This window comes from Pelodiscus sinensis, chromosome 4 (assembly GCF_049634645.1).
Source record: "Pelodiscus sinensis isolate JC-2024 chromosome 4, ASM4963464v1, whole genome shotgun sequence".
Taxonomy (NCBI): domain Eukaryota; kingdom Metazoa; phylum Chordata; order Testudines; family Trionychidae; genus Pelodiscus; species Pelodiscus sinensis.
Genome location: NC_134714.1, coordinates 117,219,756 through 117,244,154, shown reverse-complemented (window position 1 = coordinate 117,244,154; position 24,399 = coordinate 117,219,756). Strand labels below are relative to the sequence as shown.

General features: G+C 42.5%; 1 protein-coding gene across 6 annotated transcripts in view; it reads right to left on the bottom strand.

Moving 5' to 3' along the window:
* MOB2 (MOB kinase activator 2) overlaps positions 1–24,399 on the bottom strand; it is a 172,902-nt gene that overhangs the window by 55,292 nt on the left and 93,211 nt on the right. The window lies entirely within an intron of this gene.

Sequence of the window (24,399 nt, the reverse complement as noted above, 5' to 3'; positions counted from 1 at the left end):
AGCAGAGTAGAGTGGAAGAATGACTTCTCGTGTCTTCCTCACAACACACCTGTTAATGCATCCCAGAATCATGTTTGCTTTTTTTGCAACAGCATCACACTGCTGACTCATATTCAGCTTGTGGTCCACTATAACCTCTAGATCTCTTTCTGCCATACTCCTTCCTAGACAGTCGCTTCCCATTCTGTATGTGTGAAACGGATTGCTTCTTCCTAAGTGGAGCACTTTACATTTGTATTTATTAAACTTCATCCTGTTTACCTTAGACTATTTCTCCAATTTGTCCAGATCATTTTGAATTATGACCCTATCCTCCAGAGCAGTCGCAACCCACAAGTGGCAATCTGAGACAGGATAACTCCTCTGAAGCTGTAAGAGCTGGTTTTCTAAGCAGTCTTACTACTGCATGCACCTGTAGGAGTATTATGTCCAGTTCTGGGCACCTTGCCTTGGCCAAGCACAGCACTGACAATGCCACTGATAATGGCCATGCATGCACCACTTTAAGGAATCAGAATGGATAAGAGTATGACTAGTTAATGTGCATCAGGAGACTGTGGACAACTAATTGCACCAGCCAGCCATTGGCTCAATCAGAAAGCCCAGGGAGAAAGAATACAGTTCTGCTTTTATGCAGCACCTTCTAGCCATACATCTAAAAAGGGTTTGTAATGCATTAGCTTTAGCATCAACATCCATATTAAGTAGAGGAATATTAGAGCAGGAGGTATTTTTATCCTTGTTCTTCCAAGTGAACAGCTGAGACAGAGGACAAGTGACTTCTCTAATGTCACATAGGTAGTCTGTGAAATAGATGGAAACAAAATTCATCTCTTCAACTTCTAGTCCTGTGCCATAACCACAAAATCCTCCTCTCTTGAAATAGTATGATACTGCCTAAACTTTCCCCCATAATAGAACAAGCTTGCATTCTTTAAGTCAAATCACACTAATGGAGTGAGGTAGACTAACCACAGAAGGAACTAACAGGAGCAAGGGAAACCCCCACACTTTATTCACCAAATAAAATCCACACTGACAGTTAGCCCTTGCAAAACAGTAAGCTTTTAAAAAAATTTGCAGTGCACTGACAAAACGTTAAGGAAAAACCTTGTTTTCTCTGGGAACCTTCAAGAAGAATTCATGGATCAAAACAAAGATAAATATGAAACGCTGTGACACCACCATCATGGTTTTAATGAAAAAACTGGCCTCTCCTTGCCTCATTAATAAGCTGAAAGATTCACACTGTGATAGAAGACCTCAACCTCCTCACACAGAGCACTGAATTTGGGAATTTGTGATCTCTCTTAAGAAAGATGTCAAACAAGAGACGAAGATGTGAACAATCTGAAAAGATATGATCTTTTCACTTTGACACACACAATCTGTAATCCATTTGTACATGGTTAACCTCTATACCACACTTCTTTCAGTGTTCTTTTTGAAACAGTGCCTCCCGCCCCTGAGCAACCTTCCTTTCCTTTACTTCTCCAGCTTTCGGTTTTCTACTTGGCAAGCTGCATCTCTTCTTTGGGGCGGCAGTACTGTACCATTGTACATAATACCTTTTTAGTTAAGGATGCTGTGCCTCAGCTCTTATTTAAAATACCTTAAAATCATTCAACTGAAAATAAACCGTTTAGGAAGCACATCTCAGCCACCTGGGTTTCATTATGCATGGTGGCAGAGTGTAACCGGCTAACTCATAAATAGATGCTTATTAGGTAATGTTATTGGTTAACTGCAGAGATGTGATTTTATAAACTTCAGCAACACACTAGCAAAATATTTTAAAAGCAAATTTTAACACTTAGGTTCTGTTGTAGACTAATATGATATTGACATATATCCCTGGGGCTAGCAAATGCCTATTAAATGGCATCATTACCACCTGAACAGCTCTTTCACAGGTTCAAGGTTCTACTAGGTCTGGCAGACTTTCATTTTTAAGTTAACTAAACAGGGATAGGAAGAGGACTCCAGAGGAGCAGGGAGCAGTCGTGCAGCCAGTGGCTGGAGAGAAGCGGTACTTTTAAGGGGAAACCAATACTGCTCTCCAGCCACTAGCTAGATCAGGGGTTCCCAACCTTTTTCGGTCCCCATGTCCCCTTGGCTTTTAGTAAACCTTCCCGAACCCGCTATTCAATATGAAAGGAAATAAATTCTAGACTCTAGAATCCACAACTTTTTTCACTAACACTACTACTTTTGGAATATTTCAATTAGGATAATCTAGTTCTTTACCAAATATTCCCCGTACCCTCTTGACAAGCTTCTCATACCCCCTGGGGGTATGCGTACCCCAGGTTGGAAACCCCTGAGCTAGATGATCAGCCCCTGTGCTCCTCTGCAGTCGTTTGGTCCGCACTCACGCTGCTTGCCACCTCTTGGTGAGCGAGGGCCGGGTGCTGCAGGCAAGGGATGAGGCAAGTAGGGGACGGGACTGGCCGCAGAAGCCATCACAGAGCCCTTGTGGGGAGGGGTGGCACCAGGGGATGTCCAGAATTCCTCCTCAGAATCTCCAGCTACCTTTTCATCCTCCCCTAAACCTGCTTTTCCTTAAGCACCAACATTCAAGATTAAATTAAAAAAAAAATTCTATTTTTCATTGCAAATATACAGTATTTCAGCTACATTTTGTGGTAAATAGGCTTTTGTATGCCAGCCTGGGAAACTACCTACCATTTATAAACATTATTGCTATGGGAAAATGGATTTGGCCTTCCAAACAACCAACTTACAAAACAAACTTTTTAAACACAACCCATTTGTAAGATGGGAACTTCCTCAATATCCCTTACCTACAACTCAGGGATGAGGTTTTTTTGGGAAGGTGAAACGAGAGACTAAAAATTATCAGCTATCAACAGTCTGTGTGAGAGTGGCAGGGTGGTTATGTATGCTAAAAGTGTGTTTTGTTATGATAGCAGAATCAGACACCTGAGCATAAATTGCCCCAGTACATAAGATAAATTATTAAGGTTAATCTCACAAGTGATGACATAAGGTATCTAGCAGACAGTGGCAAAGACAGAGCACCCCTGACATCTGTTCCAAAATACATGCATACTTTGTGTACTGAAGGCACACTTTTCATATTAACTCCAGCTACTGCCAGACCAAAGACAAAGAGCTTTGTGGTTGATACCATGTACACTCAGACCTCACCCTGATGGGAATGTTGATCCATCAAGCCAAGGAGTGATATTTAGCCATCTAATGAATAATTCTTTGTGTATTTATAACCATTTTATAAGTAACTCTTTCTCAATTAGCTATTTATTTGCCTCTTTCACGGTTCCATAAAAGCAATGTGAGGCAGGTACCACAGGGAAGTATAGGAGTATCAAGAGGCTTGGAAAAGAGTAAGTCAAAACCAATCAGACACGCAAATAAAGTAAGAAACAAAAATAGAGGCCATTATTTTGATTAAAGTGAAACTCAGCATTTATATGAAAAGTGAGGCCTTGTAATGTCAGATTGCAAAGTTCTGTTTTAAATTAAATTGCAGTCGATTGTGTATCCCTGCCTGCCATATAATATTTCAATTCAGCTAGATAATTGCCCCTTTTGTTTGATTTTAATGTGCTTGTGCTATTACCTTGCCAAGTACCCTTTCTAATTACCTCAGAACGTGTCCCTAGCACTCTGGGACCACTTAGGAATTAGCAGCAACAATGTTTGCATCATTTAGTTTACCTTTGAGTTATATTTTCATTGGAAAGTAATTTCAGTCTTCATTCTGCGATCATCCCAACAGCAGCAAGAGAGGAAAAGGACTTTGTGTTTTACCCAAATCCAAAATCTCAGCTCCTGGTAGACACTGAGGGCTTGTCCACACAGAGCTGCAGCACACTGTACAGGCTTTATATGCAAAGTGATCCAACATGCTGTGCATTAAAAGTTCCCTAGTGTGCTTTAACACAGTTCTATTTTAAAGTGCACTATGGAACTTTTTGTTGGTACTAGCTGGGTGCAGTACCTGGGCGCGCTTAAAAAAACAAGCACACAAAAAAACACCACCATACACTTGTAGAACACATTGCCTTTCTGTGTAGACAACTTAGGGTCACCACCTTGCCTATTTTTAACTGATGTGGCCAGTTTTTGTGCTGTTTTGCCCATTACCCATCAGAGATGTGGCATGTTGCTTTTTCTTTTTGCTGCCTGTGCAGCAGCCTTGGTTCCTGGGAAAGTCCTAGTCTGGACCATGCCCAGGCCCTGTTCTGCATGCATGCCGTGTGCTTGGCCCTTGCCTGCTGTGGTCACAGCAGCTCTTCTCAGTGCTGGGGCTGAATGAGGGATCAGTCCCAGCACACAGGTACAGGTCTCACCAGCAACCAGAGTGGGATGGGGCCCACAGCCAGTGGCCCATTTTTCTGCGCCTTGGAGAGGACAACCCTAACATCGGCCTTAAGACTGAAATCAACCCAAAGGCCCAAAAGGTTAGTGTTGGGGTAGGGACCCTATAAGGAGAAAAGACTTCGGAAATGTACTTTCAACTCCAACCCTGCAACTCCAGGAAGGGAAAATACCTTCTTGACCACAAAGTGTGCTGAGAAAAAAGCCTCATAATTCAATTGATGCAAAGATTTTAGAATGTTAATCAAATTTAATAAATACTTCCAAAGCTAACATCGTATCTAAATCAATCAATCTTTTACTGTATTCTTAAAGCTTGGGGGCAATGGTTAAGAGTCAGTACTTGGAGCAGCAACTACGTTCCTTAGCTTCAGCTATTGCTTTGCTCTGCAATAGGCAGAGAGGAGGGATGTTAAATAGCAGTTAGTAAGCTAATCAAGCAGTCAACGCAACTTCCATTGACTACTTGATTAGTCGATAAGGGGGTTCACTGCAGCTCTGCTTTTTAAATGTACTAAGAGCCTGGTGGTTTTTACCACAATTAAAAAAACAGATGCGCAGCATCTGGGACCCAGCGTGAGCTCCCTCACTGTGCCTCTGCCTCCCTTACCTATCACCTGTGGAGACAGTGCTTTTAAGCCAGTTCCCAGCACCAGCTCCTGGCTCCCCACCTTAATTGCCTCTGATGCAGAGGTAGCAAAGGGGGGAGGGGGCAGAAGCAACTAAGCCTAGACTTATTGGGTAGTCGACTAGTCGCTTACACCCCTAGCAGAGAAGAGACTGGTACATCATGTCTTCATTAAATCTGAAACACTAGAAACAAATTTCTATTCTGTTGAGGGCAAGAGCAGCAAGTTGGAGTGTAGAAGTCAGAAGAAGCTCAACATGAACCTGCAAAAAAGTCACAAAATATTGTTCAAAAATTATTAAAATGTTTGCACTGCAGTCAAGACCCACAAAAGAGTTCAGCTTAATAAAGCCAGCTCGTCAGAAACAATGCGAGTGCTATTGCAAGTACTAAGCAAAAAATAAATCACGAGTATTTGATCAGAAAACTTCTAGCACATATGAAAGGCCTGTGCCTATATAACTTTGTGCTGAGATCACGTCAGATCTCAAGCTAAGTGGAGTTAGATTTGTATTTGGATTAAGGATGTTAAATTGCAATTAGCTAGCTAATTGAGTAGCGGGATGGAATTTCCATCTACTTGATTAGTCGATAAAGGGAGAGTGCTCGCTATCCCACCTGCTGCTCTGCAGTTTAAACATATCAAGAGCTGAGTGCGCAGGCAGCCCAGCTCCTACTACATTTAAACTGCAGAGCTGCAGTGGGGTTAGCTCCTAGGGGCGGCGCGAGCTGGGACTGATCAGTCCCGAATTGCACTGGCTCTAGGAATGCTGAAGCTCTACTTCCCTACCTCTCTCCCCCTCTTCCCAGCAATGGGCTCCTGTTTACTACCCCTTGCTGCCTCTGATGTGACTGGGGGAGAAGGGGCTGTGGGTGGGTGTGTCCAACCTGACTACACATTAAGCATAAGCTTATCCGGTAGTTGAGTACTCCCTTCCATCCCAAATTTGGATAGGAGACTTCTAAAAAACATGCAGGGTGTTTGAGAGTGGAGATAATGCATCACCAGATGGCACAAGCCTAAGAGTTGTTAAGGGCTGCTATGCTATTGGAGGACCAGTCTTCTGAATTAGAGTATGTCTCAATACAGTCAACAGAAGTTACCTATATCCTACAAATTCTAGTGAAAACCTTGCACTGGCTCAATGCCAAATCAAACATTAGTGCCTGGTAGGGATGTAATAGTGTAGTCAATTGCTTATAGGTTAATGCTAGAGAGGACACACATTCCCTCCACTCCCACCCCAGTAAATTTTTTAGCAGGCTGGCCAGCAGCCCTGCTTAGTCCTGGCTCACGCTGGGTCCCGTTGCAGCATTTAAAGTATATTAGGGAGTCAATCACGCAGCCCAATTCAGTTCTGGCTCATGCCAGGGCCGGGAGGTAGGCCTCCACCTCCCACTGGCAGCCACTCTGTGAGGGGAGCTGTTTTTTAAACCAGCTCCCACCTGGCAGGCAGCAGCATGGAGTGGCAGGGGCTCCTCAGGAGTGGAGCTAGAGCACACTGGCTGCTGGCCCCACCCCTGGAGACTATAGAATAGTTGAGTAACCAATAAGAATTCATGAGGTTAATTGACTACAGCTGCTCCCCGAGTTACGACCGTTCGCACTTATGAACGAAGCTCCCATGGAGCGGTCGTAAAGGCGGTCCCCGAGTTACGAATGCGACCCGTGCTTACGAACAGCGCGGTCGCGTGTAACTCAATGGGGTCAGAGTTACGAACAGTTCGTGTTACGGACCAAGTGTTGGCCCGGAACTTGTTCGTAACTCGGAGAGTGGCTGTATTCAATTAACTGATATTTAACATCCCTAGTACCTGGCTGGAAGGCAAAATTCTCTATAGACAAGATAAAAATGCATTTTTCTAAATTCTCTCCTCTTCGAAGAAAGACAGCCATGTTTTCTCCCTCAACAGAAAAGAAAATCCACAAGTAAGACTTAGTTTCTACTAAAAAAGTAGAAGTACACTGATGATCTAATACACATGTCCTTCTGAAAGCATTAATACAGGTCTAGCTTAATACTAGGAGAAGTCAAAGGAAGCAATCTTACTGAAAAAAATTATTTGCCTCAGTGCAGCATGGGTGAGTCGGTCCTTTCAGACAGTAAGAAATACGGTGCTGGGTTTATGTCATTCCTAACTAAAGATAGCCATGCAGTGTAGACCTATTTCAGAATAAGCTGTTCCGGAATAGTTATTCCAAAATTGCTTATTTTGAAATAGAACATCTACACTGCAAGGAAGCCTCAAAATTAGTCTGAGGCAGGCTTCCCTAATGTAGACATGCTATCTCGATTTAGAGCCGCAGGAGGAATAACTTAGAACGGCACTGGTGAGGGGCTATGCCGAAATAGCAGAAGTGAAGCATCTACACGTGCCTTATTTCGAAATAGATGTTATTCCTTGCAGAATGAGGTTCACAGAAGTCAGAATAAGCCGTCGGTTATTTCAAAATTATTTCAAAACAGATTTGCTGTGTAGACACTCACATAGTTATTTCAGAATAACTTTGCTGTGTAGACACACCTTAAGGGTGCTGGATCAATGTCTACAGCATGGATGCTGGAAGTCAATGAACAAAACTGCAAGCTCTGGATATAATGGAAATCACTTCAAATCAGAGGTGCTGCAGCACCCCTGCACCCTTAGCTCCAGCACATGTCCTAGCTACTGTTCTTTTTTCCATAACTTATTTTGTAGAAGGAAATTTCATCTCAGACTTAACTGTTTCTTTAATTTTCTTGCTGTAATTCTGAAGCTTAAATGGGTTGCTCAATGAGGTATTTTAATTCTGAAGAGCTAAAGTGAAATACTCCTTGCTCTTTTCCTTCCATCCCACAAACTCACAGGCCCCCTAACTTCATATAAAGAGGCTGAGCTTCTAAAACTTGGCAAAGAAATTCTCCCCAGAGTCGTTTAACATTCTGAACTACTTACTACACATACATTAAACCTCCTCCCTGTAAGGTGTACAACACAACTACTGTTTTCAATTTTACATAGATATGGCATAGCAAACGAAGCCAAATTGCAAGCTGCGTGAAATTCTAGGCTAAGGGTTAACAAGGTGTAATCAGCAAAGAGGGGGAGAGTCCCAGAGTCAGCAGTTCTCATTGGACAAACCTATCCCTGCTTTGGGTGGGAAAGGAGCGGAAGGAAATAAGGGCAGACTGCTTAAGCGAGCTTGGAGTTTTCCCAGACACAGAGCACCATTGAAGAAGCACAGGGAAAACAAGGATTCATAAACGTAACTGTTAATATGCTTGAGGAGAATTCTCTCTAGGCATGCTATATTAAATACATGTGGAAACACAGCTTACATTATGTAAGATTAAACAGTAGAAGCTATCAGTGCAACTCATAGCACCTAACAAATTTCTTAACAGTAGTCATTAAAAGCAAGGCCACAGAACTCTGAAGACACAGAATTAGCTTGGTTCATCCCAAACCTAGGACTTGTTTGCCTCCCTAACAATTAGGCTCGTTACAGGATTAGTTTAATCTAGAACAGGATGCTGAACCTTTGCCTATTTTCAAAACACCTAGAATTTCCAGCCTAAAGCCATGCTGAGAGGTGCACACCAGGCTCCTACGCTGTAAAATATATATAAGCACTCTAGTTAAGACCAAAAATTGTAGGCACTTCTGAAACCAGGCTTCCAGTTGCAGCTGGGCTTTGAACTGTTTTGCTTTTTATACTGAAGAAAACCAGTTTAGGGGAGAAAGGACTGCTTTTACAACCCCAATGTAAAACCTGTTTGGACAGTGGGCATGTAATGGCACGAGAGAGAGGCAGACACATAGCTGCAGAAAGAATTTAAGTACCTCATTCCAGTGACCTACTTACTGCGAAATGCAAGTCAGAAAGGACTGGGTAGAAATACAATCCCAAGTACAAATTCTGAAGTTTGTTACTTTGAGGGTTCTTACTGTATGACTAGGAAGTACTTTTGGTAACTTACAAATGTATTTTTAAGTGATAGGGAAGTTAAACTTTTGAAATAAAAAAATAATCTTTAAAATGAGTATTTACAGAAAATACAAAAACGCCATCTCTATGCCCTGTGTCATAATTGAGCGGAACATACAAAAGTAGTAATGACATGGCTCCCATAGCAATTGCAAGTTGGGTCCATGGTATGTTCTACTTTCTGCACTTGTAAACTTATCACATGCAGATTGTGTGCACACACAAACCCTTCGCCCACGTCATCATACGCGTAAGCCACCATTTCCCATCTTCTCACATGTCTGAAATCTTAATTACAAAAATGAATTTAGTTTTCACTTTGATGTTAAAGAGGCCGGTGTTGGTACACTGGACTGTACACAATTATCCATTTAATTCAAATCTTAAATGCTTGGAAATGGCACAACTCATTGTACAGCACTTTCTAGGGAACAAAACATTTTAACTCAATGTGCAAGCTAATACTCATATGTTCCAAGGAATATGGTACAATGGATTCAGATTAAAGAATGACTGGCCAGTATCCAGAGTATTCAAGTTTTGGATTATGCTGTACTTAGTACTTCATTCTCCAGACATTGATGGAGCACATGTACATGGACCACAGCAGTTTGGTGTATTAAGGAATTAAAACAGAATCCTATGCTCCAGGATGGGGCCAAAAATGAGGGGTTCAGAGTGCAGGAGACTATCGGCTGAGGCAGGAGGGTGCATGGGGGAGGGGGTGAAGGTCCAACTGAAGCTCAGGAGGAGGCTTTTAGGGTGGGGCTCAAAACAGGAGGTTGAAGTGAGGATGTGGGGTCTGGGTAGGAGTTACAGTAGGTTCATAGTTTAGGCCAGATGCCAACCCTGAACCCCTCCCAGCCCACCTAGGAGGGAGTTAGGATTTTGGGGGGCTCAAGGCTGGGACAAAGGTATGGGGAATTTACCTGGGGCAGCTCCCCCTTTGTCATGCATGGAGGGGAAGCAGGTGGCTCAGCACAGCCCACATTGCCCTGTGCTTGCCTGCAGCCATTGCCCATGTAGCTCCCATTGGTTCCAATTCCTAGCCAATGGGAGCTGTAGAGGGTGGAGCCTGCAAGTGAGGGCAGTACAGGGACAGAGCTTCCCCTAGTACAGTAATGCAGCTCCACACTAGTGAGGGGAGTGGCAGCATGCAAAGCCATCATCCCCAGAACCCTGGACTAAGGGGGCCTTGCAAAAAGATCTGGACTTTTGGTACATGTTTTTGCAGGGTCAGCCTCGTTACCCTGGAGACTTGGGGTGCAGCCCCTAAAGCATCTTTCTTAATAAGGCCCAGCCACAGTGAGGTATGGGCTAAAGCCTGAAAAAACAGAACTCATCAGCTCTTAACATGAACACTCTGTAGTATGGACAAAGGTTAGTGCCGCTCTTCACCAATATCTTCCCACAATTCCACCTGGGTATCCAGAAAACACAAACAGTTCTCCCATAACTCACTGAGAATTAATTCAAAGCAGTTCACCTTATCTCAGCAGGAGCACCACATGTAAGTACAGGCAGTCCCTGACTTACGCGGATCCAACTTACGTCGGATCCGCACTTACGAACGGGGCTCTCTCGCCCTGAAGGTCAAGGTAGCGGATTGCTACCTGCAAGCTCCGGGGCGAGAAAGCCCCGTTCGTAAGCTGCTCCGGTGCCCCTGGTCTGCTGGATACTGTCTCCAGCAGACCAGAGGCACCGGGCAGGTTCCCGCGCTTCTGAGGCTTTGCCAGAGCAAAGCCTCAGAAGCGCGCGAACCCGCCCGCTGCTGCGGCTTGAGTCCTGGTGCCTGTGGTCTGCTGGGGACCGTCCCCAGCAGACCACAGGCACCGGGACTCAAGCCGCAGCCGCGGGGGTCCCGCGCCTCTGAGACTTTGCCAGAGCAAAGCCTCAGAGGCGCGGCACCCCGCTGCCGCTGCGGCTCTGCTCCCCGTGTCCCTGGTCTGCTTGGCGGGGGGGGGGGGAGCGCGGCTAGTGTGCCCCCCCCCCCCCCCCCCAGCAGACCAGGCTTTTGTTTTGGACCCTGGAGCAGAGCAGCTGGGACGCTGCAGATTGACCAGCAGTGGCTGAATCAGGACGCCTGGGGCAGAGCAGCTGGGGTGCTGCTGGGTTGGTTCAGTAGCGCCGAGGAGCGGTGCTACTGGAGCAACCCAGCAGCACCCCAGCTGCTCTGCCCCAGGCGTCCCCAAGTCAGCCGCTGCTGAAACTGACCAGCGCTGACTACAGGAAGCCCGAGGCAGAGTTGCTCTGCCCCAGGCTTCCTGGAATCAGCGCTGATCAGTTTCAGCAGCAGCTGACTTGGGGAAGCTTGGGGTTCTTAAGTTGAATCTGTATGTAAGTCAGAACTGGCGGTCAGTTTCAGCAGCGGCTGGATCTAGACGCCAGTTCCGACTTACATAAAGATTCAACTTAAGAACAAACCTACAGTCCCTATCTTGTACGTAACCCGGGGACTGCCTGTATAGCACCAGCACGTTGCATTGCAGTGTGGCTCTCACTCAGATTATGTTAACTTGAGAGGAGTACTTTGAGTGTATACAGTATAAGAAATTAATTTTCCAGTGAAGCTATAGTGTTAGTCAAACACATTCAAAAGCCTCATGCCTACTTTAGTCTAATTTTTTGGTGAAGGAGATTTGGGGGAAATCACTAGAAGAGACAATGAATAGGTTGCTCCTGACAGGATTAGTAAAACTAGCAGTGGGTAGGTATAATGCATTCTGACCTGCACTATCCAACTACAGGCAGTCCCCGGGTTACATACAAGATAGGGACTGTAGGTTTGTTCTTAAGTTGAATTTGTATGTAAGTCGGAACTGGTACATATTGTAGGGGAAACTCTAGCCAAACATTTCTCCAGAGCTCAGTTTTATTCCCCCACACCTCACTTCCCTCAGTCCTTTATTCTCAAGCTGAGGTGTCTGCTGAGAAAAGCCGTTCCGCGTCTCCCTGGTCTGCTGGAGGGGGGCGCTAGCTTCGCGTCTCCTTGGTCTGCTGGGGGGAAGCAGCTAGTGTGGGGTTGCCTCACCCCGTTTGTAAGTAGGGATCCGATGTAAGTCGGATCCATGTAACCCGGGGACTGCCTGTATTCTAGTATTAAGTTTTTCTTGGGCAGAAAGGATGCAATTGTAAAGAACTACCAAATTGCATGGTGAAGCAAATAAGCTTACACTTGAAACAAAAGAGATACTAAAACTCACCCTAATTGTGAGTACAGGATGTGAACTGTGTACTGGAAAAATACATTAATTCAACCACAAAAAAATAGAAATGAAAGCTTCAGCAACCCACCCTTCTGAAAACACACACACACACACACACACACACACCACCCCCCCCCCCCCCATATTCTCCAAGAACTGCTGAACTCTGACTGGAGGATGAAACATGACTATACACTAAACCTTTATTTAACAGGTAAATCAAAGCTTGTTTATGTAATCTTCTACCTTCAAAGTATTGTATTACTAATACCCGAGTGCAAACTGAGGTTAACACTTCTTTGGTGCTTCGTTTATTGGCTCATTTCCATTAAGGTCAATCAACATGAGCTTGAAAGCCATTGTATCCTCATGTGACAGGAAATATGCCCTACTGTATACTGGCACATCTGCTTTGATACCACATCTCCTATTTTGTCAGACTATTTTCAAAGAAGCACAGCCCTGCCTCATACCCTCTAGGACCTTATGTCACTGGCCTTGCAGCCATGTAAGGAGCCCTCTGCAGCCCCAATGAAATGGTTGTGCTCACACTCAGCCAGGGGAGTGCAGCGGACCCTCAGGCAAGAGCCATTCAAAATTGGGGTGGCCCCTCCCATGCCCATGGGCTTGTCCTTCTTACCTCCTCCTTGTGGCCCTTGCTGGAGGTCTCTGCTCTGCTGAGCCAGGACCACAGCCTCCCCAATCCCCAAAAGGCTCAGGCCCCCTTCAGCATGGCTGTTAGAACTGTTCTAACCCTAACCCCTCCCCTTATCTTACTGCACCTGTAAACTTTAAGATAGCTAATAAAAATGATTAAAAATAAAAAACTCAACATTAATCACCAGAATTATAAAAATAAAAATCCAGTTGTGCTGAACCTATTACCAATGTAAAATTTCAATTAATTGGCTAATCGAATAGTCGATGCCATTTGCATTGACTATTCGATTAGTCAATAAGGGCACCTCCACCTCTGAAGTATGGCAACAGCCCCAGGGCTGTGCCACACTTCAAAGGCGAAAGTGCTGCAGAGAGCACGGGCTCAGTGGGGGATTCAAGCAGTCCCCCACTGGAACTGCGCTCCATGTGGCACTGATGCTTTGAAATGCCTCGTGTAGCCCAAGGCCAGCTGGGGACTCCCAGCTGACCCCAGGCTGCATACAGCATTTCAAAGCAGCAGCGACACACCAAGGGTAAGGTCTGGCCCTGGGCTCCACGCAGCGCTGCCGCTTCAAAGCACCCCTTCTCTTTCTCCCCCACCTTGCTGCCTCTTTCTGATAGAGGCAGTGGGGGGGAGGGGAGGGAAGAGAGCCACAAGTAGTCTAGCGTGTTGACTATCCAATAAGCGTATGCTTATTGGATAGTCAACTAGTCATTCACATCCCTAGAACCTACCTATATTTAAAGTATCAGAGGGGTAGCCAAGTTAGTCTGTAATAGGAAACACTTAACAACCAATAGTCTTGTAGCACCTTAGAGACTAACAAAACATGCAGATGGTATCATGAGCATTTGTGGGTACAACCCACTTCTAAAGTAGCCAGACAGTTCCCATTATAAAGATCTTCTTTTGAGCAGCTTATATTTTGCTAAATTTCAGCCACTGGGGTTGAAATTTCCCATGCTGAATGTATACCTCAAGGCTGAATATTTTAAGGAAAGTGTCAGCTGAAATGGTTGAACCTTTTCAGAGAATGAGGTTAGGGGGAAGATACATTATGCCCATGTTTGAAAACAACTCTGAAATCCCTTTTTTGGGGATTTCACAGCAGCCTCCCCTATCCCTCTCCAGCTGCCTCTGACAGAGGCAGTGGGGAGGACGGGGTATACAGCCGGTCCCTGAGTTGCGAACGGTCGACTTACGACCACTCGCAATTACGACCAAAAGTGTCGTAAATGGCGGACCCCAAGTTAAGAATGCGATCCGTGCTTGCGAACAGCGCAGTCGTGTGTAACTCAATGGGGTCCGACTTACGAACAAACCGAGTTATGACCAATTGCTTGGTCCGTAACTGGTTCGTAAGTCAGAGACAGGCTGTAGTCAACTACTTGCTAACACCCCTAATTAAACTACATCAAAAGTAACTATACCCATACAAAGTATGAAACTATCATTTTGATTTGTTAGTGTTTTACATCATAGTGCACAAAGTGCATGATGGTAGAGAATATGGGTGAGAAAGTTTAAAGTGGACTCAGCAGGTTGCTGCGCAGTAACTAAGCTTGCTAGGCTAGTTATATTTATTCATTTAAATATTTGTTTATTTAATGGTTGAATGGCAATAATGCCACAGCTAAGTTTTTCCACAGAATATACGTGTAGCGTGTACAAGTTGAAGCTCTCTAGTACGGCACTCTTGGATCACAATGGTTCTGAACCAGAGAATTTTCCAAATCACAGGAGGTCGATATCGTCTAGCAGCATTACCCAACTTTTTCACTGCTTATGGGTTCTTAGAAGACATTTAGGGGCAAATTAGAACTAAACACAGTCTGAGAGCCAGGACTGGTAGCTGTAAAAAAACATTATGGGGCTGCAGAAAACTTGGCCACAGTACATGGTAAGTGGACATCCACCTAACTCAAATCATGTTGGACAACTTGATGTTGCTGGACCAGAGAGTTCTGGACTAGAGAGGTTGAACCTGTACTGGGTTTGGGGATTAAAGTAAATTTGATTATGCTACAACAAAAAACAAAACAAAAGGAAGGAAGGCATAAGAGAAAAATGATTGATCAGTGAGGGAGATGGGAAGGGCTCAGAAAAAGGAAGCTTGAGGGTGACGCTTCCAACCTAAACATGCATTTCAATATCACTTTACAAGACGAGTAGTTTTGTGGCACCTTAAAGACTGAAGGATACTTGGGCTTGTGTGGGTCAAAATTACTTTGTCAGATGCATGGAATGGAAATCAGAGTTATCTATCTATCTATATTACATATAGCCATAAGCTAGATATAGGGTTATATATCCCTCTCTCTGATTTCCACTCCATGCATCAGACAAAGTAATTTTGATCCAAAAAAAGCTTATGCCCAAATATATCTGTTAGTCTTTAAAGGTGCCACAGGACTACTCGTCATTTTTACAGGGGACCTACTCAGACTTTACAAGACAGTTTTAGTTAAAGATATTATTCTTTGCTTGTTATTCAAATGGTTGTGTACAGTTACTATTGGAAACAGCCTCTGTGGTACACCCTAGAAGAAACTACATTTCAATGAAGAGCATGTGAGGTGTCCCTCTCCCTTTACCCCCTTCCCCCTCCCTCTCTCTCATTCATTCATTCCCCTAAAACAATCTTAGATGTATAGTGAGTGGTACGTGAAAAAGAAGGGCAATGTATTTTTGGAAGACATGCGGCAAAAGCCTGCCAGGTAAGGTTTTCCCAGTTTTGATGGGAAATTATTTTAGGTCTAACTGACAGTCTTCTGTTTCAACCTTATTTTTTTCAATTTATAAGGTTTTCAAAAAGTGCCTCTAGTAAGACTGATTATAATAATACTCATTTTAGCTAAATGCCAAAATATTCTAGTCTTCTACAGTTTGTGCATTCAACACAAGCTTATTTTAGCAGGAGCTGAAATGTATGTATAGCCATTGCCTTCTGTTTTCTTCTTTGTTTCTTGCTTTCTCAAAAGGAGGAAATGCATCCAGATTTTCCCCTCCCTTGTCTGGGAAACAGGAAATAGCAGTGAGATCTAAAAGTCTCTCCCACACAAACTTTGCAGGGAAAAGGTGGAGTTTGGGCACCATTAAGGTTTGTTGTTAAATGAAGGCTATTAATTATTTTAAGATAAGCAACAGGATGGCTGGATTTACTGATGTTTACCTCTTGCTCTGCTATAGTTCTTAAATTGTTTATATTTCACGTAATCCTATTTAATATTTAAAGCTCATTTAATCTGAAAAAAATATTTTTACTAGACTTTTCAGTGTTTCTCTCCATCACGCACCATCTAAAAGGGACAAAAAGCTGTCTAGTTTTTGAGTTGTAATCCACCTCACTGTCTAGCATGTCAAAATGTCATATGCCCAACAGAACGTCACAGGCCTAGTTTGGACCAACACCATATAGCACTGACACAGCAATCTGCATTTTTAAACCACTGTACAAACAATTAGCACTCCTTTGAGGAAAGTGACAAGACATTATCATCCCAATTTTGCAAATGAGTCCATGCTGTTTCAATTATAGGATTTAGTGCCAGAGAACACACCATATACCAAATGAACACTACATTTCTTTCTAGAGACTACTTCTGATCCAAAAAACAAAGACCTATCTTAAAGGATGGTGAACTTCAAAAATGCTATTAGAACAGTCTGTGATATGTTCTAAGGATAACAATAACTTAAGAGGATGGAGAGAGGCTGTTCTCAGGGGTGACAGATGGCAGAACAAGGAGCAATGGTCTTAAGTTACAGTAGGGGAGGTCGAAGTTAGATATTAGAAAAACTGGTGAAGCACTGGAATGGGTTACCTAGGGAAGTGGTGAAATCTCCATCCCAAGAGGCTTTTAAGTTCTGGCTTGACAAAGCTCTGATTGGGATGATTGAGTTAGGGTTGGTCCTGCTTTGGGCAGGGGATTGGACTACATGACCTCCTAAGGTCTCTTCCAACCCTAGAATTCTATGATTACTACAAGTAATATATTTTAAAAGTAATATTATCTCTTCTTTAAAGAACAGAGTTAACAGATGAGTCTTCTCAATGCCAACTTGCAGAAGATAAACCATGCCACAACAGGCCTGACACACTGTCATAATCTACATCTAAAAGGAAACATGTAATTATATGCAGGATGGTGACATGCTGCTCATTAATTATACTGTGTGATGTATACAGGGACAGTATATGAAGAATTATAGATGTGTGCAGGAAGTTGTTTCACAAGCGGAGCCGAAGCCCAAACTCGCATAAACAAAGGAATATTTCGCCTGTTTTTCTGTGTCAATGTAAACTGAGCCAGAAAATACCAGACACTAATACATATACATATAAAAGTGAACAAAGCAATCAAGCTAAACGGGGGGGAACTGCTACTGGATCATGATAGGGGATGGAGCCTGCATTCTCAGGAAGCTGTCCTGGCCCTTAAAACAGAGACATCATGTTTTGGGAAATATTGGGAAGTATAACCACAAAGAGGGTGCATCTATACTGCACCCATAGCTCAAAATAAGCTACACAATTTGAGCTATGCAAATTGCGTACCTTATTTTGAGTTAAGTTCAAAATAGCTTATTTTGAAATTTGGTGCTGTCTACATAGCACTTATTTTGAAATCAGTTGCTATTCTGAAATGTCCCTTCCTTCTCGTGCAGTGAGGTTTATAGGGATGTTAGAAGAGCAAGCCTGTTATACTGCAAAATAACAGGCATGCTCAAAAGACGCAGAATAGCTATTTCGGGATGTCCCCGCTATCCCGAAATAGCACTGCACTGTAGACATAGCCAGAGAAAAGCTAGGTGATAAAAGAGGAGCAGTGCCCTTCAAACTCATGAAAGTAGAGTCTCTTGTCCCAAAAACCAGGCATATCTGGAACTGACTAGAGATAAGAACACTGCTTAGACAAAGATCGTAACTTATTAAAATTTAAGTTTAAACCACCATCTCAGTGTTGTGCACTAAAGGGCAAGGTCCTCAGCTAAACTAAAAGGCTGATGTGTGCTCTGTCTCTTTGGAGGCAGCAAACTGAACTTCAGAGGAGGATTGAGAAGTATAAGAGAAATCATTAAGAGATTTGCATCTGTATTTTCCTTTTTTGCCTTTCCTAGAAGAGCCTCGATAGTCAGATCACAACAAACCTCAATCTTGTAATATAGCAGGAGGCAAAGACACTGCAACTTACATTTATGCTAAATGTAGACATCGGGTCTAGTGTGAGAAGAGGTGAAGCAAGTTATTGTATTGTTTCATTAAATACCCAAATCCTTGAAAACATTAAAGCATATCATTTGAAGAGAAGTAAGAAATTGCCCTAGAAGTAAGAAATTGCTCACATTCTTAGTATTCATGGTCACTGGCGAAGGAGAGAAGATAGTAATCTAGTAATGTTAATTTGCTGCCCCTGTTTTCCTTAGGTAATTTATTTAAGGACTTTGGTGATTCTGGTGTACACCAATATGTACATTTCTGGGTTTTAATGGGTACTCTTCCACCTTTGGATATGCCTTACCCTGCTATAAGCCTTTCCCACAATGCTCTCCACTGTGCAGAATGTGGTGTGATCCCTACAGCTGTAGATGCCAAGACTTGAACTTGGTGATAATTTCTCTCTCCCATCCTATCCTGAGCCAACCTTGAAATGCTAAGTGCCTATTTAAAAATAAAACCCCAGCCCTAATCAGAGCGTTTTAACTGGTTTAGATTCTGTATTAAATGTAGATGACCACTTTCTAGAGGTTGCACTATTAACATACAAAAGAGTGAAAGATTTCCAGGCCCAACAAGTACTTGTAGGGGGGAGCAGCAGCAGTGTGATAAAAGGGACAGCACATAACACACACTTGAGGATTCCTGAAGTATCAGGTGCTGCTGCTGTGAGCCCAATTTCTACTTCTGGAAACTTTTTAAATTAAGTCTATATTAGAATTATTAGTAGGCTGTGTACAGTTCATAATAGTGGAAAAATAATCCATGGAGAATATGATCACAGATTTATAATACTCCCAAATGATGGGGGTGGGACCTGCGGAGGGTGACAAAAGCCCCAAGAGATTCAGAGGTCTATTAAGGATGCACATCTTTCACTTGTGTCCTGATCTTTTTGCTTTTGAGAAGACTGTACAGTTTGCCTTTAAAACAAGTTTTCCATTTAAGTCAAAAACCTTGGCATTGTTTCAGCAAAGTCTAGCACTAAGGGATTACCATTCCAGACTTATGTTAGTTACAGTAGCAGTCTGTATTACATGCTCTGCTGATCTGAGTAACTGGCTTATCAAAAGGGTGTCAGAAAACATTTGATCATTCAAAAATGTACAGTTCAAATCATGAAGGCCCAATTTCAAGTCCACATTGTCAAGCAGTTTTGTTAATACCATATTACAATTTGCAGAGCAAATCCTAGTGAAATCTCACCTTAGGGCGTGAAGATTATCGGTCACATTACAACCACATCTGCTCTACTCCCACTGACAGACTAGAAACTTCAAGATCTCTACTAAGCATTTGTAAATCAATTGCCCACCGGGGGAAATAAAAAAAACAAATCGAAAGAGCCAGACTAATGCCCAGAAACTATCTACTTCAAGTTAGGCCCAAGAAAACCAACAACAGAACACCCCTAGTCATCATCTATAGCCCCCAACACATTATCAATAACCTACAGCCTATACTGGAACAGGATACTACACTGAGAGGCTCTGGGGGACAGACCCATCGTCTCCTATAGACAACCACCTAACCTCAAGAAGATTCTTACCAACAACCACAGAATATATACCACATAAATACCAACCCTGGAACTTTCCCTTGCAACAACCCCATTGCCAACTTTGTCCACATATTTACTCTGGTGACACTATCACTGGACCTAACCATGTCAATTATATGATCAGGTACACATATTCCTGTTCATCCAGAATTATAATTTATGCCATCATGTGCCAACAGTGTCCTTCTGCTATGTATATTGGACAGACTTCTCAGACACTTTGCCAAAGAATTAATGCCCACAAGTCAGACATCTGACATCTTCACAAGGAAAAACCAGTTACTTTTCATTTCAACCTACCTGGACATAATCTTAATGACCTTACTACATGCATCCTGCTTCAAAGAGACTTTAACACCAGATTTCAGAGGGAAACTTCAGAACTCTCTTTCAGGATTCAACTTGACACTTTACAAATGGGGCTTAACAAAGATGCTAATTACCTTACCCATTACAAAGATAGCTTCCCCACTTACCACCCCAGATTAGCCATTCATTGACTTCTAAATAGCTATTCCCTCCCTCCCCCTCGCTCACCCCACCTTCTGTACTAAATCTGATTTGTCAGTTCAATAATGTGTTCACTTTTTTCATGGTATTCCTTTGCACCTTCGCTTAGGTCTTTTTGCTGTTAAACTAATTTTGAAAGAAAGTCTTCAAAAAGGTTTCCTCAGTGGGAAACCTGTACACACACCATGTTCATTGTTGCCCATAGTTCTGACCTAAGTAAGCAAGGTCTTGAAGAAATTAATTGCAACAGGAGTCAGTTAATCACCAGTTACCGGTAACCATTCCCTCTTTTTTACCCCATCTACAAAAGTCAGTGCATTACCTGTAAATTTTTTATTGTAACTAAAGGCTATTGTTTGTGAAAGCTCAACTCTTAGCCCTTTGCAATCATTAGCAAGCAAGGGAGGCTGGGAAGAAAAAACCCTAAAAGGGAAAAAAAACAAACAAACATACTATTAGTTGTTGGGCTAACTAGATTGGAAACAAGACATCACAGCAGAGAATGTCATTTCCAGAGAAACAGCAACAGACTCTCAATGCACTTACTCTTGAGAATGATTTCTAGATAGTTAAAATGTTCTTCAGGGAGAAAAAAAGTTTAGATCAAACAAACTCAACAAGACACAAGACAAGTAAAGAAGTGACAACATGGCTGTATACCATACAATGGAATCATACATAAGTAGAGTCATTGATTTGTTGAGCTGTTTGTGCCTCATACTGGCTTGTGTACACTTCTGAAAGCAGCCACCAACGATCAGAGACCACCAGCCACACATTAAAAGGCACAAACAAGCATTTCCAAACAAAAGAATCAAAGTCTTGTAGAATATAGCACTGGAGAGGGAAACACACCGCTTTAGTGTCTCAGCATTTGAAATTTACAATAAAGCCTGTTGACACAGCAGGCTGAATAAAGAGATTTTTCCAAGAGAGAAAAATGAATGTTAATTGTCAACTAAAGGTACTAATTGACTGGTTAAAAGCAAACACTTCATTTTCAAGGCTTCATCTTGCCAGCTCTCTCAATGCAGCATCACTCTTCATTTTTTTCCTCTTTCCATCAGCTCGTACAAACCAACCATCATAAACTTAGCAGCAACAAGTCAAACTCGGGAACTACTGAAAAGAAAACAGTTGTAACTAAATTAACTGATCCCTTTAGTGCAATTCTCCAATTACACAAGACAGATTAGAAATTCAGCACTTCTGCAACAGAGAGCAAGTACACAAGCTCTTGCACACCCACTACAGAATAATGGAAAGTTCCCTTCTGTAATAGGCTATTTCCCAGAAATGGGTGAGTGAACGGAAAAAGAGAAGCACTTCACCCTGTACCATGTATGTACTATATGATGTGCTGAAGTATTTTACTGAGTTTGGGAAGACCACCATACATACACTGCAGAAGCCCTAAAAGACTGCAGCATTTGTAACACTATCAATTTAGTTCACAACCACACTACAATCTTTTCTCTGATTAGTTATGTTGGTTAGGGATGTAATGAGACAGAATCTGTGACAAAACATAGCTGTGCCAGCAAAAGCCCTTAGCACAAACACAGCTTAAGCCAGCAAAACTACGTTTTTGCTGATACAGCTTTTTGCACTGCGGAGGGAAGGGAAGGTATGCCTAGAATATGCTATACCAGCAAAAGCACAGTTTTGCTGGCAAAACTGGAACCTCTTTGCTGGGACAGTATTGTAGAACTCTCTCAGTAAAGTCTTTCATGTGTAGAATAGTTAAAATGGTACTACCCCACAGTGTGGACTAGGGATATGATAAAATCAAACAGTTACATGTAGCTCCCCCATCCCCGCACTGCTGCATCTGATATAGAGGCAGCAGTGGGTGGGAGGGGGGCACAGGTAGGAACCGGTGTTTGCAGGGAGCCAGCTTTTGAGCAGGCTACTTGCAAGCACTGGCTCCTGGGGAGCCGCCTGCCCCTTCCTACATTTAAAAGGAAAAAGTGCAGGAAGAGGAAGACCTCAAGAGGGCTCTTCCTATATTTAAAAGGCAGAGGCACAGCAATTGGGACCCGGTGTAAGCAGGGACTGCTTCAGTCTGTCTCTCTTCCCCCCCCCCCCCCCCCCCCCGAGACAGTGCTAGGGGGACTGGCTTTTAAGCCAGCTCCCCCTAGCACCAGCTCCTGCTCCCTCCTCTTGCTGCCTTTGACAGAGGCAGCAAGAGTGGGGGAAAGCAACTAGTTGAGTCATGACTAGTTACTTACATCCCTATTTTGTATCACTGTGTATAAAAGTGAGCAGACCAGATTGCAAGGATTTTAGGACACCAGTGATTAAGTGAGCCCAGCACACCATTATTTTCAGAGTATATGCTTACTCTAGGTGGGTCAGGAGTTATTTTTCCCAGCATCCATGCTGGTCTTACATCCTGCTATAATTAAACCAGCAGAAGAATGATACACCTGGAGGAAGGAGAGGCAGGTGAGATTTCCCAAGTCTCGTGTACAAGAAAGCTGCTGACCAGCATGAGACGGTATCAGGGGAAAGAAGTACTGAAAAAACACAGAACTTGCAAACATTAAGTTAATGCAGTGGTGCATTTTTCATTGCCAATAAGTACAACAGTAAGCAAACAAAATGAGCCGAGTTAGGATAACCTCAAAACTTACAATTTGTAACAGGAAAATATGCAATGCAAAGAAATACGGGCAACATATTGCAGACCAGCATTTCAGTGGCAAAGCTGACATCACAGAAGTGATAAAATGATGCTGGCACCTATGGCTCAGCTTCATTATTAGCAGAATGAAGGCAATCATCCTCAAGACAGATTCTTTGAAAAATATACTGAACTAGATTTCATTGTTTTATAAAGATCTTCCTTGCTGTAGCCATAGCCCCATTTTTTTTTAAAACATACCACACACACAAATCGACAACTCCTCCTATATCAGTTCAGTGAAAACCCTAGCCATGTAGTATATGAAATCTTATGGTTATTCATGAGTGATTCCTGTTCACAGCTATGGCTCTGCCCTCAATTAACAACAAACAGCTATCATTCTGCCCTTAATTAACAACAAAGTGCAGTAGAATAGGAGAGAAGTCTGGAGGGAGCAAGTGTGATTGTTTAATTACATTATGTTTAATACAATTCAAATTTCTTATTTCAGGCACTTCAAATAATTCTTCCATGAATTTAGCTACTGCCTCCTGAATGGATGGATTAACTAGAGCAACAGAAAACCCCTGTAGCAGCTGTACTGAACACCAAGGTTCTATTCTACTTCACCTCCACAGGTTTAGACATCTTAGGATGGTTTGTATGAAATACCTGAAGAGGTATTAAGAAACCTTTGACCTTTAATAAGAGGCAGCAAAGGACAGAGTAAATGGGACAAGCTGTATTTTAACTTCTGTTAGCTGGCTGATTTGAGCCAGCACCTAACCATCCTGTAGCATGAGACAAGTTGATTCACACCTGGGTTTGAAGTTTCAGCACAAAAAGATACCAAGTCAAGACAACGGTACCTAGATTTCTAGAATGATACAAGCTCACACAGTAGCAAAAAGATATAATACTTAATACAGTGTCCCTACCTAAAGTAATATCTCTATTGCTCATGCCTCAGACCAATTCAGAGACATTAAACAAATAACATCAAGGCATGGAAAATCTAGTTCAGCTGCTGGAGAAGAGGGAATAGGGTTCTGATGAAACAACAACATAGGTCTTTCGATGTTTGTTAAGATTCATTAACTAGAACTTTAACATACTGCACTAACATCAACTTATTCATTCATAATTTTAAAAAAATGCTAAAATGAAAAGAACTATTATGTTAGGCACAAGAAAAATCCTGCCTTGTAACTTGAAGACAGAAATGGGTTGAATAAGTATCTGTTTACCGTCTTGTTACCAAATAAGTAGCTCTGGAACTTGGTTAACCAATCATATCACAATTCTATCCTAAGCAACTGTAGTAGAGTTTAATACAATTTATTATTTACCTCTGACAAACAAGTTGGCATATGTGAATACATGCCTGGGGAATCAGTAATACAACTAAACGTGCAGAAAACTATTTGCCAATTGGCATGCTGTATTTTATTAAATGTGATGCATTTTTGAAGTTTATAATTATACATGGAATGATTTGTGGGTATTTTTGATTAAAACAGAATGTATGTGACTTGGCATAATGATCAAATCTGAACACTAAACTCCACTGAAGTCAGTATCTGCTCACTAAATTCAGAAACTGTTGCAAATTATGCTAATTTAGAAAAATATAATAGTCAGTTCAAAATAT